General features: G+C 43.9%; 1 protein-coding gene across 3 annotated transcripts in view; it reads right to left on the bottom strand.

The window, feature by feature from the left end:
- The window catches only part of oxr1a (oxidation resistance 1a), a 176910-nt gene that overhangs the window by 53772 nt on the left and 108757 nt on the right, over positions 1–14381 (bottom strand). The window lies entirely within an intron of this gene.

Raw genomic sequence — 14381 nt, 5'->3', positions numbered from 1 at the left:
TCACAAGCCGCAGCTTTCCCAGCCCTGTGGGTAGACAGCTCATTCGTCAACAGTGAGCGCACGAGCGATCCAGCCGGCGCTGTGAGCGGAGCCTGGCTCTCTCTCTCTCTCTCTCTCTCCCCCCTCTCTCCCTCCCTCTCTCTCGCGCTCTCTCTCTCTCTCTCTTTCTCTCTCTACCCTGCCGCTGACAGACGCCGATTCCCCGTCACCTTACTGACCCCCACTGTGTTGCGCTGGCCTTCACCGGGGCAGTGAGAGGCAGGGAGCGCTGTTTTTTTTGGGTTGGGGGGGTGGGGGGGGGTGGGGACTGGCAAGGTTACCCGTACTACACACACGGCGCTGAAGGCTAGCAGATTTGGGATTTGTGTTGCTATGACAGAGAGGCGTGGTTAAACATGAGTCATACACTGCCCCAGCTATTTCTGGGGCTCCAGACTGCAATGAGGAATGAGAGGTGATCTGTCCCACATTGGGTGCAAAGCAGACTAAGAATGTACACACGGAAATGTAGAACAGACTCAACAGCCAATCACACTGATCCTGTTTCAAACAGACATCGTAAAAGCAACTAATAAAAAAAACAAGCAGAATATTTACCATGTTCATCCAATTATTTTACAGATGAATAGTGCAGAATAATGGTGTTACTGTATGTGGCCCACTATTATGGGCCAATACGATTGCTCATCTATTAGATGCAGAAAGGGGAGGGGGAGGGGAGGCACATAGCTAAAAAGATTTTCTAAATTAACACGCTGCCAGTCAAAGCCTGAAGGCAACACCATGCATGTAAAAAGAGGCTGCTCAGGAAATGTGCATAACCGTGCATATCATACTCCCAATGAATCTCCTGTGCCCAAAAACACTAGAACAAAGTGTTCTCTTCATGGGGCGGGGAGGGGAGATAATGTAGAACGGGCCCGTGGGGCCTACAAAACCGATCGTCGCGCCATATCATGGGACCCGAGAGCTTCCTGATAGCTTCCCCTAAACTGCGGTCACCAGCCAGCTCCCCGAGTGAGCCCTTCTGACTCTGCGCTGAACCTCGCCAGGTCCCACACACACGGGCCTTCCTTGTTGCTCCAACGTGCACCGCAAATCCTTGCTGTTCCTTCCTTCCTGAGTACCGAAGAGGCTACCCTGTCTACCCTGCCGAAAATGTGCAATGCAAATGGAAAAAGAGGATGGAATATGCCTGAATATTTCACTTATTCGAATCACCTTATCAAATTGTTTTGGCATTCTTTGACTACAACTCAGACACCAATACTTGCATGCCCTAGTCAAGACAACTTGTACGCCCACGTAAGAAACAAGGACTGGAGCGGTAATAGTTGCAGTACATCAGAGTCAAACAAAAGAACCAGCCAGTTTTTGTGCAGCAAGAGATAAAACCTAAATACGACCTAAACTTTAATTTAACGTTTTCATTTATTTTTATCAAAGGAGACCAGAGGCCCTCCCACCTTTTGTATTTTTGAGACAGGTAGAGAGGGTAAGAGACAGAAGGACAGAGGCAGAGGGAGAGAAAGAGAAAGGTATACTGGGACACTGAGCTACATTAACAGATGCAGGTGTGCTGCTTGGTAAAAGAACGACTGGGCTATAATTAAATCTTTGCCTGGTGTGCCACCGAAAAGGAGGCCATCTCTTCCACGCAGAGGCATCACAGCGGGAGTACGGAAACCAGTCACACCTCAGACTACATCGCGAAAGTATCGCAGGCAAATGCCCATGTATTTAGACTGCACAGAGCAACATGCAGATTTGCCCTCACGGTTAGTTCCCTCGCACTTTACCTGGGCAGAAATCTTTCAAAGAATAAAGACACTGTTAAGAATAGGCCCCATACCCTCCCCTTTGTTTTACTGGCGCTCTACTTGTGCAAGTGCTGGAGAAATTGCACACACAGAAAGAGTGTCTCCTCTCCTGGTACAGCTGGTGTGGAACAGAGCCTCAGGATATAGGCTTGTAACCAAAAGAACACGAGTTAGGTAACTGCACGCAGGCTAACACAAAATGTTTGGTAAATATTCAGACACATTTCTGCAGACCAGGTGCCCTGATCCAGATCAGAATTTTAAAAAATTATTTCATTTATCTTTGAGGAAAAGAACTGAAAGTGACAAGGGGGGACAGGGCCAAACGGACATTCTTTACACTTAAATAGACTGCCTATTTATACTGGCTTTGCTTTGAGGCAGTTCAGAAAGTGCCTTACTCAAGGTTACAACAGCGGCACCGCACCGGAGAATGAAACCTAGAAGCCCAGCTCCTTTACAGAGGAGACAATACTTTACTGGTGTATACACAAACATAGCAATGTCAGAATGTAGCCTATGCGTAAGTGTAAGTCACCTTGGTACACAGCACAATAATGACAATAACAATAATAACGACAATAATAGTCGTTGTAGTTGTAGTACTGCAACGACTCCATGACTGAAACAGTCCCGCTCATCGCAAATTCAGAGCCAACCCCCTGCTTGGCGATATTTGGAACTGGCAGGAAGAGGAAACCAAACTGAGGAGCTCACACAAACTCTGGAACCCTGGGAAGAGCCACTCAGCAGCATACTCAGTGTGTAATTAGCCTATACCCGGACAACCCGGTCCAAACGCAATAAAACATCCAAGCGAACCGACACCATCTTCTCAAGAGCTGATTTTTGATATGATTGCCGAATCTTAGCACGATGAGGACACCATGAGAGATACTGACTGCAGTGCAGTGCAAGAACTTGAGAGTAACCACATCCACACCAAAGTGTCAATTAACTAGATGCGAAAGTAGGCTTTGTGTCTCTTACAGTACCATGCCTGGTTACATCGCCATTTACAGACTTTTTCTCCCTCTCTGGCATTGCCAGAAAAAAGCAAGGAGGACATTAACGCCGCCCAGAACAGACATAAATTGAGTTCAATAAATGTTCCACTTACTGTCTGTGAATGATGAGGATATTCATAGCTGTGGCTTCGCATAAGGAAGACACTGTCCTCCTCTATTACATTCTCTCAGTTAATTGTCACTTTTTTGAAGGGAAATGTTACATGATATACTCCCTATTGCCGCTCAAAGCAATAGGTAACCAAGTGAAATGAAACGTATCGTTCTTTAACGGTGGGGGGAGATGCGCAGGATGACAGCTGAAAATAATAGGAAAGGATTACACACTGGCCAGCGCAGATACCCAATATCACAGATCCCTCTGTCATGTAACCCTAGCTTTCATAACTGGAGTACGACTGAGCCGCCAGTCATTTTTACTGCGGCGGATACTGCGTTGATGCATCGTGTGCTTGATGAGACTGCGCTGTCCTGGTAAGGGGGTTGTGCTCAGAGTAGCGGGTTTCCCACAGTTCTGGGTCCAAACTGGACTATTTCAGAGAAGGGTGTGGCCACGAGTCTGGACAGATGATGCATAGCTAGGCGGAACAAAAAGCAGCAGTGGCTGCCTGCATACATTTTGCATTCGCCAAAAGTAGCAGAAAAGAGAGGCCTACAGTTATGTTTGTGCATTCCGAATTGCATTAAAAAAACAATAAATAAACAACTCAACAACTCAACTTGGCAGGCTATTCTCAATGGGACATTGTCCCAGAAGGCATGAAATGATTATTAAATTCACACATGACATTGCTCAGAGTAGATCTCAGGAGTTGGGGTACAACTTAGGCTATATGGTCTTTGAAGGCCGATATGAATGGTAATGTTTAAGTGAACAGAGGCCGGATAGCTATATGGCAGTTATATATGCATTCTCCAGTGCAAAGAGGTTGAAAAATCCAGGTGTAACTGCAGGTGTGAACTGGGAATTCGTGCAAAACATTGTACTTAAAAGACTGCAAAATGTCATCCTGCGATTGAATGATGTGTTCCGTTTAGACGAATCTTGAACAAAATGGCAAATGACGTCTGCAGCTAGCAGTTACAGATTTTGCTTATTTGGCTTCACGCATAGGGCACCTAGCCTAAATGCTAATTAGAAAAATGAGGCTGAGAAGAAAAGGATAAATTCATACCAGCTATATGATGTTGGCTAATAATATAACAAAAGCCAGCTGGCATTACAATACTCATAACAGAGCTATTAAGCTCTGTCTGGCTAATGGTGGCTACCCCAGCTAATTAAATGTGCCATCAATCACGTGTAGCCAGCCAATGAGAGCCATGAAGTTGCTGACAGCAGATGTGTGCAAACTCATGAAGCTTTAAAAACATCAGGACTGCCACAACAGGGATGGTATTAGGTCTGCATTGCTTTAACTACCCTGTATTTTCTGAAGGACAGCCCACAACAATTCAATATAGCTGGACTGGTCGCCCGTGCTGATTTATTGGCTGACCTTAGGAGCCAGTGAAAAAACACTTGTAAATGCAAAACTGCTTTTACAGCTCACGGTGCAATCAGCAGACAGGAGATGTACATTACTCTGTCACTTTAATTTATACAGCTACTGTTTCATTTGGGAGCGGAATCCTGAATCCTTCTGAAATCCCCAACTGAATTTCAAAACAATAGACTTGCAGCCCTAGTGCCTGCTAGCAGACCTTGTTCTGAAGCCAAGAAAGCGAAGATTCAAATCCTAACGCAGATACTAGAGATATGCCCTGGGACTACTTTGCTTGATGCACACATGAAAACCAAGCAGTATTACAACTTGTGTTTTTAACTTGAGTTAAACTTGTTCTGGTTCTTTTTTTTTTTTAAAGCATTCCACTGAAAAAATATTTTGAGGCTATCAAGCAAACTCATTAACCAAGAGACAGAGAGACACGAGGGAAGGGATTGATTGAAAGGGAACCAGCATTTTGGACAAAGGGACTGATAAACTCCTGCCCCTGGGCATGCCAGGCACTCAGTCAAACACATCAGTAGACTACAGAGTAACAAGCCAACCACTGCTGCATATGACTGAGGTATGTGACATTGGAGAGAAAAAAGATGAGATGAGTGACTGAGAGAATATGCAAGTGATATACTGGAGCGTAGATGAAGGTGTGGCACACGGGGGTTGAGATGTGTGAGGATGATATGGGGGCTGATAAACTCACCGGCCACTTTATTAGGTACACCTGCACGTTAATGCAAATAGCCCGCTCCTCCAAATGGCAAATCATGTGGCTGCAACTCAATAAATAAAGCATGCAAACATGGTGAAGAGGTTTAGCTGTTGGATCAAACATTAGAATGGGTGAACTCAATGTGAAATAAGTGTGCTATAATTGCTGGTGCCAGACCTGGTGGTTCCAGCATCTCAGAAACAGAATCTCTGGAGTGATCAATCACGCATCACTATCTGGAGGTCTGATATACGAATCTTGGTTTGGCAAATGCCAGGAGAATGGAACCTACCCGAATGCATAGTGCCAACTGTTAAAGTTTGGTGAAGGGGGAACAATGGTCTGGGGCTGTTTGTAATGGCTTGGGCTAGGCCCCTTAGTTCTAGTGAAGAGAAATCTTAATGCTACAGCATACAATGACATTCTAGAGAACTGTGGGGCGTTTCTTGCTTCAGCATGACAATGCATACACAAAGGGAGGTCCATAAAGAAATGGTTTGCTGGGTTTGGAAGGACTTGACTGGCCTGAACAGAGCCCTGAGCTCAACCCTATTGAACCCCTTAGGGATGACCTGAAATGCCAACTGCGACCCAGGCCTTATCGCCCAACATCGGTGCCCTCTCTAATACTTTTGTGGCTGTATGAAAGCAAATTCCCACAGCCACGTTCCAAAATCTAGTGGAAGGCCTTCCCAGAAGAGTGGAGGCTGTTATAGCAGCAAAGGGGGGGACCAACTCCATATTAATCCCCATGGTTTTGGAATGAGATGTTCAACAAGCACATATCGATGTGATGTTCAGGTGTCTACATACTTTTGGACATATAGTGTACATACATATAGCCTACTACTTATACATACATACGCTATATATACATACCTACACACACACACACACACACACACACACATTATATAGGCTATATTATGCGGTTAAAAATTCACAATCATGTATGAAAGTTACCCTGGACAGAGGCACCTATGAAGCAAGTCATAACAATTCAATTTGCCAATGCAGATATGCAAATGTGCAATATGCAGATTCCTTACAGTAGGCTATGTGATGCATTATTCAGTAAGAGTCTGCGATTGACATGTTTTCATTATACAGAATGCTGAAGATGACACAGGGAAAGTAGGCATTCTTTACAGAGCCCATGCAACAGAACACAGAAGGATAAAACAAACAAAAGGAGAAAAATAAACAAATGGGAAGGAGATAGAGGTAAAAAAGGAAATCCCTCTAAAGCGTTTGATCGAATTTTCCTCAGGCTAGACTGCTAAAAAATGTATCTGCTGGAATATTCCAAAGGGGGGGGGGGGCGATGGGGGGCAGCGAGGCAATTTCCTCCTGCAGAGGTGTTTCACGGCACTGTATTTCACCGTAATAGCCCCCAGATGTTATTTTTAGCTCCCTTGTTTGCTGGTGAGCGCCGTAAAGGAAGCGGCGTTTGGCACCAAACAGGTGCTGAGCAGACGCATTTAGGGCGGGGGGAGGAGGGGCCCTCGGCACTGAGCATTCCCTCACAGCCGCACGAAACACAAGAGGGTAGAAAATATAAACGACACGAGCCCAGTCATTTACAGTATGTTCCTGCGTCTTTGAACTTCCACTCCAAAGAAGTGAAACATAAAATCGCATTGAACGTCGTTGGAGTGCATTCCAGTTCATGGGTAGCATATGAATTATGGGTCGATTCATTCTGGCTCAAGGTGGAGATATCTATTGTTTGTGTTCATGTTTCATACATGAGATGACTACTGGACAGGATCCAAACTGTACAGGCCACATTAGGAAGCACACATACCCCTCACCTTTGTGTTCTTAATAGCATTAGGACAAACTAACAGGATTATTTAACTCCCTCACCGATTAAAGCTAAAGAAAAGAAGTGTTCCAGTTCCACCCCTCCACTAAGGGTGCAACAATTTGAATTTAGCCTAAGTGACATTGTTGTGCTAACAAACAGCTGAGAAGTAAAAATGATGTACCACAAACTGAAGCTATTTTGCCCAAGGTCCTTAGGAGGAAAGGGGTGTGTTGTAGGGGTGTGCTGTAGTTTTGTGTCACGTAATGCAAGTGAAACCGTCATAACTGTCAAAGAAGTCATAGAGCTGGTCTCTGTGACGACCGGAGGACACAGAGACACACTGTGAGGTCCTGGCTGTAGCAGCAGCTATGCTGGCCTTGGCTGTGCCGTCCTTCTGTTTCCTGTTATTCTTGAATCACACATACCCAATTTATTTGTTAGTCCCTAACTTGGCTGGAACATATTAAGTAATTTATGACCGCATTAACAGAAATAACCAATATACTATACCAAGGCCCCGATGCACACAATAGAACTATTGTTGTCATTACATTACATTATTTGGCAGAGGCTTTTATCCAAAGCGACGTACAATACTGTGCATACCGAAGGTCATTGGAACAACTACAAAACACAGGTCCGATAAGGTACAATACGCATTTTGTAACAGTTATTTGTACCCATGAACACATTAAGTCCAGTTCACACAATAAACGTTACTCTGACCTAACCTATGCTAAGTCAAACTAGGAGGCATGACAACCTACAACATCAAGATAATGATATAAAGTACAGTAAGTTGGCGGTGCATTTAACAAGAAAGTGGCACAGGAGGTACATGTGTAGCATGAAAGAGGGGGATTTAAGTGATAAAAATTATCCCAAATTGGGAGTGCCCCACAGAGTGGTGATAGTTAGTTAGTCCAGGTATAGTCTGAAGAGATGAGTCTTCAGACCACGGCGGAAGATGGACAATGAGGGAGTGGTTCGTAGAGGAACAGGGAGTTTGTTCCACCACTGGGGAGCTAGGGTGGAGAAGTTCCATGGTAGGAAACCATTCAACTGGATGGCAGGGGGTGCAAGTCGCCCTTCTGCTGCAGAGCGGAGTGGTCGAGCTTGCATGTAGGATTGAATCATGTCCTGTAAATAGACGGGGGCCGTCCTGTTGGCTGCAGTGAAGGCAAGGGTTAGGACTTTGAACCTGACCCTGGCAGTGACCGGTAGCCAGTGGAGTGACCTCAGCAGAGGAGTGATGTGAGAGAACTTGGGAAAGTTGAAGACAAGTCAGGCAGCAGCATTTGAATCATTTGTAGTGGCTGTATGTCACAGGCTGGCAGGCTTGCAAGGATGGAATTGCAGTAATCAAGACAGGAGGTCACCACAGCCTGGACAAGTAGCTGGGTGGAATGCTAGTCAGGTATGGTCGAATCTTCCTGATGTTTTACAGGAGGAATGTGCAGGACCGTGACACTGCCTTGATGTGCTCCTTGAGATCCAGTTGGTCATCCAGTTCTCCTTGTAATACTCTGGACTCAAACAAACACCTTTTGCATAAGTGCACAAATACCACTTTAGGCACCTTATCTCGTTTCACATAATGAACATCTACTTTATAGAAATATGTTTGTGACAACATCACTTAAAATCTCAAACATATAGCCTAATAATTGTCTTTTTAAATGGGCAGGGGTGTAGCCCAAAATTCTGGGCCCTATGCATAAGCAGTCTCTGTGGGCCCCCTTCCTCTCTTGATCCATGTCTCTCACGCATCATTTCAGGCTTTTCGAGGGCCCTCCCCCCATTCAGGCCCTGGGTAGTCAGTTCCATTTTTCCCCCCACTACAACGCCCCTGTAAATGGGGCCCACTTACAAGATTTTGGGGCTAAATTACATGTCTCCTATCACTACCAATTTAAAAAAGGTTCTGCACAAAAAAGGAGAACTGACCATTTCCATTCCCTAACTGACAACAAAGCAGTTACATGTTTAATCTGTGGAGGCTGGCTAAAGTGAACTGCCAGGTTAAACAGCAGTAATACAAAACAGCATCCTGTCCCATTGCACACATTCCAGTCTCAGTCTGTACTACACAAAGCATTGGTCTAGATGGTTTGCACACCACCCAGGAGGCGAGCTTTGCTGTGGCAGCACTTTGTATGTGGTGTCAGGGGAGCAATGGTTTTCACATGGAACCACTGGCTCCGCTGTTCCCCCTCATTAACACTCGCTACAGGCCGATTAATCAAACCCTGATCCTGTCATCCCCGCGTGATTGTTACCGAATCCGCGGCCCCTAATTATTAACTCTCACTTCAGGTTGACTAAACACGCCCCGATTCTGTGATTGGTTATGGGATCACTGCTCCAGGAGCCTTCTGTTGGAAATATTTCGCAAATAAGGCAGCAAAACAAGGAACAACATAAAGCACATGAAGATTAAGGTTAATAAATACGATATTTTATTATTTTATATAGGCCTACTACTTTCAAGAACAGAATATTTCTCTATTATTTCTGTATCAGTGTCCTATTTTTCCTACTGCTGCTCAATTTCTCATTTGTTTTATTTTTTTGCAGGGGGTTCTCCATTTTTGGATCTGCCACCTATAATTATACTAGCATCTCCACTATGACACCAGCAAATGAGCAACAATCACTGTAGTTGAAGCATGAACACTTAATTACGTATAAACAAGTTTTTATTACTATAAACCACACAGCACTACAGGGCCACGAGATCCCATCAGAATAAACTCAAGATCCACTGTACCAGGCAATGCTAATACCACATTATGCTAACCAGCGGCTTACTTACACCTGTCATGATGTGACTAAGCCAGTACCATCCTGTTGCTGAAGACTCCTTGATGTTTGCAACTCAGTTTGTCCTGAATATTTTGACCCAATATTTTAAATCAATGATAATAATTTAAGCAGAGAAGTCAACTAGAATCTTATTCTCCACCCTTAAATTGTTATTTTGTAAAATATCAGACCCACAGCAAATTCTTGGGCCATCATGGTCAGCAAGCAAAGGTTGCTAAATGTAGCTAACTGAATTTAGTTAGCCTAGCTAATAACAGCAGCTATCTAACGTCACAAAATTCCAGTTAGCCACCAAGGCGACCCAATCTACCCAGAATTAACTCAGCTGAAAACGCACCACAGTAGCTAATCCATAAATGTTTCCGCTTCTTCTTCTCCTTCTTCCGTTCTACAGCCCACAAAGAAAAAAGTGTCACGCCCAGAAACGTTCCAGATACAGGCAAACACGCAAGGACTGAACAAAAGTGCACAGAGACACAGATTGCCAGTGCATAATAGTAATGACTGAGCATGGCTGTTTTATAATATTTCCAAGGTGAAAATCCTGCATAGTATGCATTTAATGTAACCTATACCCAATTCACCACTGTATTTACACATGGAGCAGTTCGACCAGGACTGGCACTGGTTCACGGAATGTCACCTTTTGATCTCCCAGCCAATCAGAGCTCTGCGCTAGGCACATTCCATGTTACGTTACAACTGAATCAACACTTAAGAACTGATGAGCTCAGCTCTGTCAAGTGCCATGGAACTCCCATAATAGAATTTCTAAGTTTTTCCACAAGCCATCTTGTCACAGAGTCTGGATATAACACACATAAAGAGACAACTCTGTGTCTTGGGGGGGTATATGACGATATGGGCCACTGTTTAAATCTGTATGACTAACTTCCGCATGGGGATGACGCTTGACAAACTGATGAAGATTCGCTCCAGAAAAGACGCCGCCATATTATTCATTTTTAGGGTAGTAATAGAACTGACAGCCTAAGTATAAAATCTATAACGGCATTCAATAAGAGACCTCGGGAAAAACTACTGCGTGCAAAGATGAAGAAATGCAGTTGTCTCCACTCCAATGGAGTTAACTTGTAGCCTATGTCCTCCAAACAGCATTCATTTGCACTAAAACAAATACCACTGACAAAACAAAGGGGCGGAAGTCAATCATGGTGCAACATGGGGTCAGATAACTGGACTCTTAAAAATAACCGACACAAGCCTGCTTACACACCTGCATACATATTTTACGTGTCTTATCTGAACACGTGGCACTGCAGCACAAAATAAATTAATATATCCTTTAAAAGAACTGTCTGTTCTCCCTGCGCTTTGTATTAACAAAAAAACTATTCAGAAAGGAAAAAGGCCGAGAGGGTTATGTACAGAGAAGGGGTCACAGTACAGAGGGTGCCTCGGCGGGGGAATCGAGCCCACAGCTGCATGGGGTGATTTGAATATAGGCCTAGATGGAGCGTCAGCCGCCCTACGGACTGCGCCACGAGGTCCCCCCCAAACAAATAGATTTTACTTTGGAAAAATGTGTTGCGGGTCCTGTAATGTAGAAAACAGTCGCCAGCTCAGGGGGGAGTGCCTTTGATAAGCGTATTTCCTGCATGCAGCGTGGGTGGACTGCTGGGGAGAAAGAAGTGGGACATTTTGAAGTGTAGTTTCAAGTAAAATTCTTTCAGTTTGCCAGCATGTATTTGGTGGCTCAAGACTAACTATTTATTAAGGAAGGAATTTGTGAACATGGCTAGGAATGGCCACTGTCCACCTTTTTTTTCCACAATTCTTGATCGTTTCACTGAGGCTAACTCATTACCTGAACACAAATTTGACCCAGGAAGCGTTTCAGGTAGCCTAAAAAGAGAGCTCTCAAAACTTGTTTGCCCCTCACCTCCAGCTCAAGGTTAAAGCGCTTGATCCTTTGGCCTACTTTGTACATGTGATGTATACATGGCTCTTATACCGCTGTGTTGACATAAACAAGGTTCTGGCTCGCTGCTTACATGACCCCAAAAGCAGAGTCAACCGTGCACGGTTCTTTTACAAATGCGCTCCATCTCATTTATTAAGTTGAGGGAGAGTGTCTAGGGGGATTCTGTCACGCCTCCCCACCCACTCTGCTAAAGAGGTGCCCCCCCTTCTGTTTGTCCGTCCTGGGACAAGAGGGACTGCTAATTCAAGGCAGTGGTGTCTAGAGCCGTGGTGACCACATTTCATTAATCTCTCTCCTAATTAAACTCTGTTTATCCCACATCAGCATCACAGGGGGAAAAGAATGACTGGGATAGCTGGGATAGGAAGTGGCGCCTTTGTGCTTTTACATACTGTGGCTGGATACTCTGTGCACTGCAGTAACTTCACACGTAAACACAAACCATTAAAATAAACTTGCAAAGGCTTTGGAACTGCGTGCCATTCAAGGAAAATTTCAATAATTCATTATCAACATTCAGGACAGAACAAATGGTCATCCCATTCCTACTACACAGCTTACATACCATGGGTGTGTAGAGGCAACAATATCTGTTTCTGCACCTGTGCAACCAACACAATTATCAGTATGCTTTTGGACAGACATTGGCATGGTTGCACAACAGAAGTTGTGTAAAACAGTGTTTTCCAGCCTAATGTATATTGCTCAGTTTTAAGAGCACCAAGCTTGTGATACAACTCTGCCATATCATTATGGGGAAAGGGCCTTCCCCAAACTGTTGGGGAAGTGCAGAATCATCTAGAATGTGTGCATGCTCATTAAGATTTGCCTTCACTGGAACTAAGGGACCTAGCACAAACAATGATAAACAGCCCCAGACTAAGGGGTGTTCAGAAACTATTGGTCATATAGTGTATATCAGTGTAACTAAGTGGGCAGATTTGAACAGTATCTCTCTCCCTCCAGTTATCTGTGTATGCGTCTCTGCCCCTTACCACAGCAGAATCTCAGAGATAGGAACCCATCAGGAATGGGGGTTGTTCAGAACTCCAAAATGTTCATACCATTGAAAGTGAAATTACTAACATTATAATTTTAATCATTTACAGAAATGATTACCTGCAGTACTCTAGCCTTAGTAAAAGAACAGACTATCGTGTTTTGCTAAACATGATGTTATAGGTTAATAACTAATAATTAAAGAAGCTGTAAGTGTGATCTCATAAGAGCTTTTTTTTTGTTGCAATATTGGCTTTCCGAAAGGCCTAGCACAATAAGGCATAAAATAGCCTAATCTTTCTATAGTTAGCAACTGCTAGCAAACATGCTACCCTTCTTCATTTTTCAAAAATGAAGGCATTACAAACTATAGCCTTAGTTCAAGCCCTAAAAATGCAGCCTATGTGCGTTACTGACAGACAAACTGAAAGCCATTTCAGAAAAATGCCTGAATGATACAGTACACTGGGCAAACTGCAAGTTCAAAGCAAGCTAAAGATGGCCCTTGACATGGGATAAAAGACACGGCATCAATAAGGGGACACTGAAAGGTGAGCAGGAGCCTGCGTACGTAAAGGGAGCTTCAGACAACCCAGCTGAAAGTGGCGTGCATCTGTCTATGTTGAGAAGTGCATCAAAACATGTTTTATTATGCACCAGAAATGACTGCATTTGTTTCAACAATGTCGCGTTTGCTTTAACATAGTTATTAATATTAGGAGCAAGCTAAAAGCCAGGCGGCCTGTGCATACATCCAATGAGGACGACCAGTGCACCATGTAATCCTAATTGAATGTGGGAAATACGGCGCTTTATAGTGAACAAAATTTTCAAAGGCAGCCTGACAGCTCCAAATGCCTCAGGTGATCAGTATTGTCTACCCTTACAATAGCAGCAACTACAGTTTGTGGCCAGATTAATGGCAAGACATTAATTAAAAAAACACATAACGGTCTGTCACTTCCCACTTCCACAAAACATACCCCTCAGTCACAAAATTTGCAAGGGCAAATTTTCATATGCCTTCACAACCTGACTTCCTGTTCCTGATCGAAAGCAGAAGTTCACACAGGAGGTGCCCTTTCTAACGTACACCAAATGTTTTTGTCAAAGGCACAGTCTACTACTATAGAATTGACTAAAGCGATTAGCCAAGGAGCAGCTGGCAGGACTGACATAACAAAGCTAGATTAGGCCTAACACACATACTTTCACTCAATAGAGGACCACTATTCAATATCAAAATGATATGCACATAAATAAAATGAGGGTAGGTTAAAAAAGTAGCCTACTGCATAGGACAGAATGTGCCTCAGCCTGGCTAAAAGCATTCTGATGGGTCTAAGCAAGCTGTACAATTAGCCAAACGGAAACACATAATAAAAGTGGACATAAAAACTACAACAGCAGATAAGCTCTGTGTGCAGGCATCAGAGTGCATGGGGGACACACCAGGATGTAGCTGCAGTACCAAATGTAGGCTATCTGAGAAAAACAAGCCCTCAGTGCTATCTGTCTGCCTCTTCCTCTTCAGAGATACTATCTTCTGAATTATTATTAATGTTAAGGCTTAAACTACAATGCCTATATACACACATCCATACTATTTACCAGTCCCACTCAACTAATTTCATGGAAAGTATTTTTATGCATTTAGTCAATTATACTCTAAGACCACTGTGTTCCTTGTAGGTTAATATACACAGACGTACAAATGGAACACTGAGGTGCACTAC

The sequence above is a fragment of the Anguilla rostrata genome, chromosome 1 (genome assembly GCF_018555375.3).
Source record: "Anguilla rostrata isolate EN2019 chromosome 1, ASM1855537v3, whole genome shotgun sequence".
Classification (NCBI taxonomy): Eukaryota; Metazoa; Chordata; class Actinopteri; order Anguilliformes; family Anguillidae; genus Anguilla; species Anguilla rostrata.
This window is presented reverse-complemented; position numbering and strand designations above follow the sequence as displayed.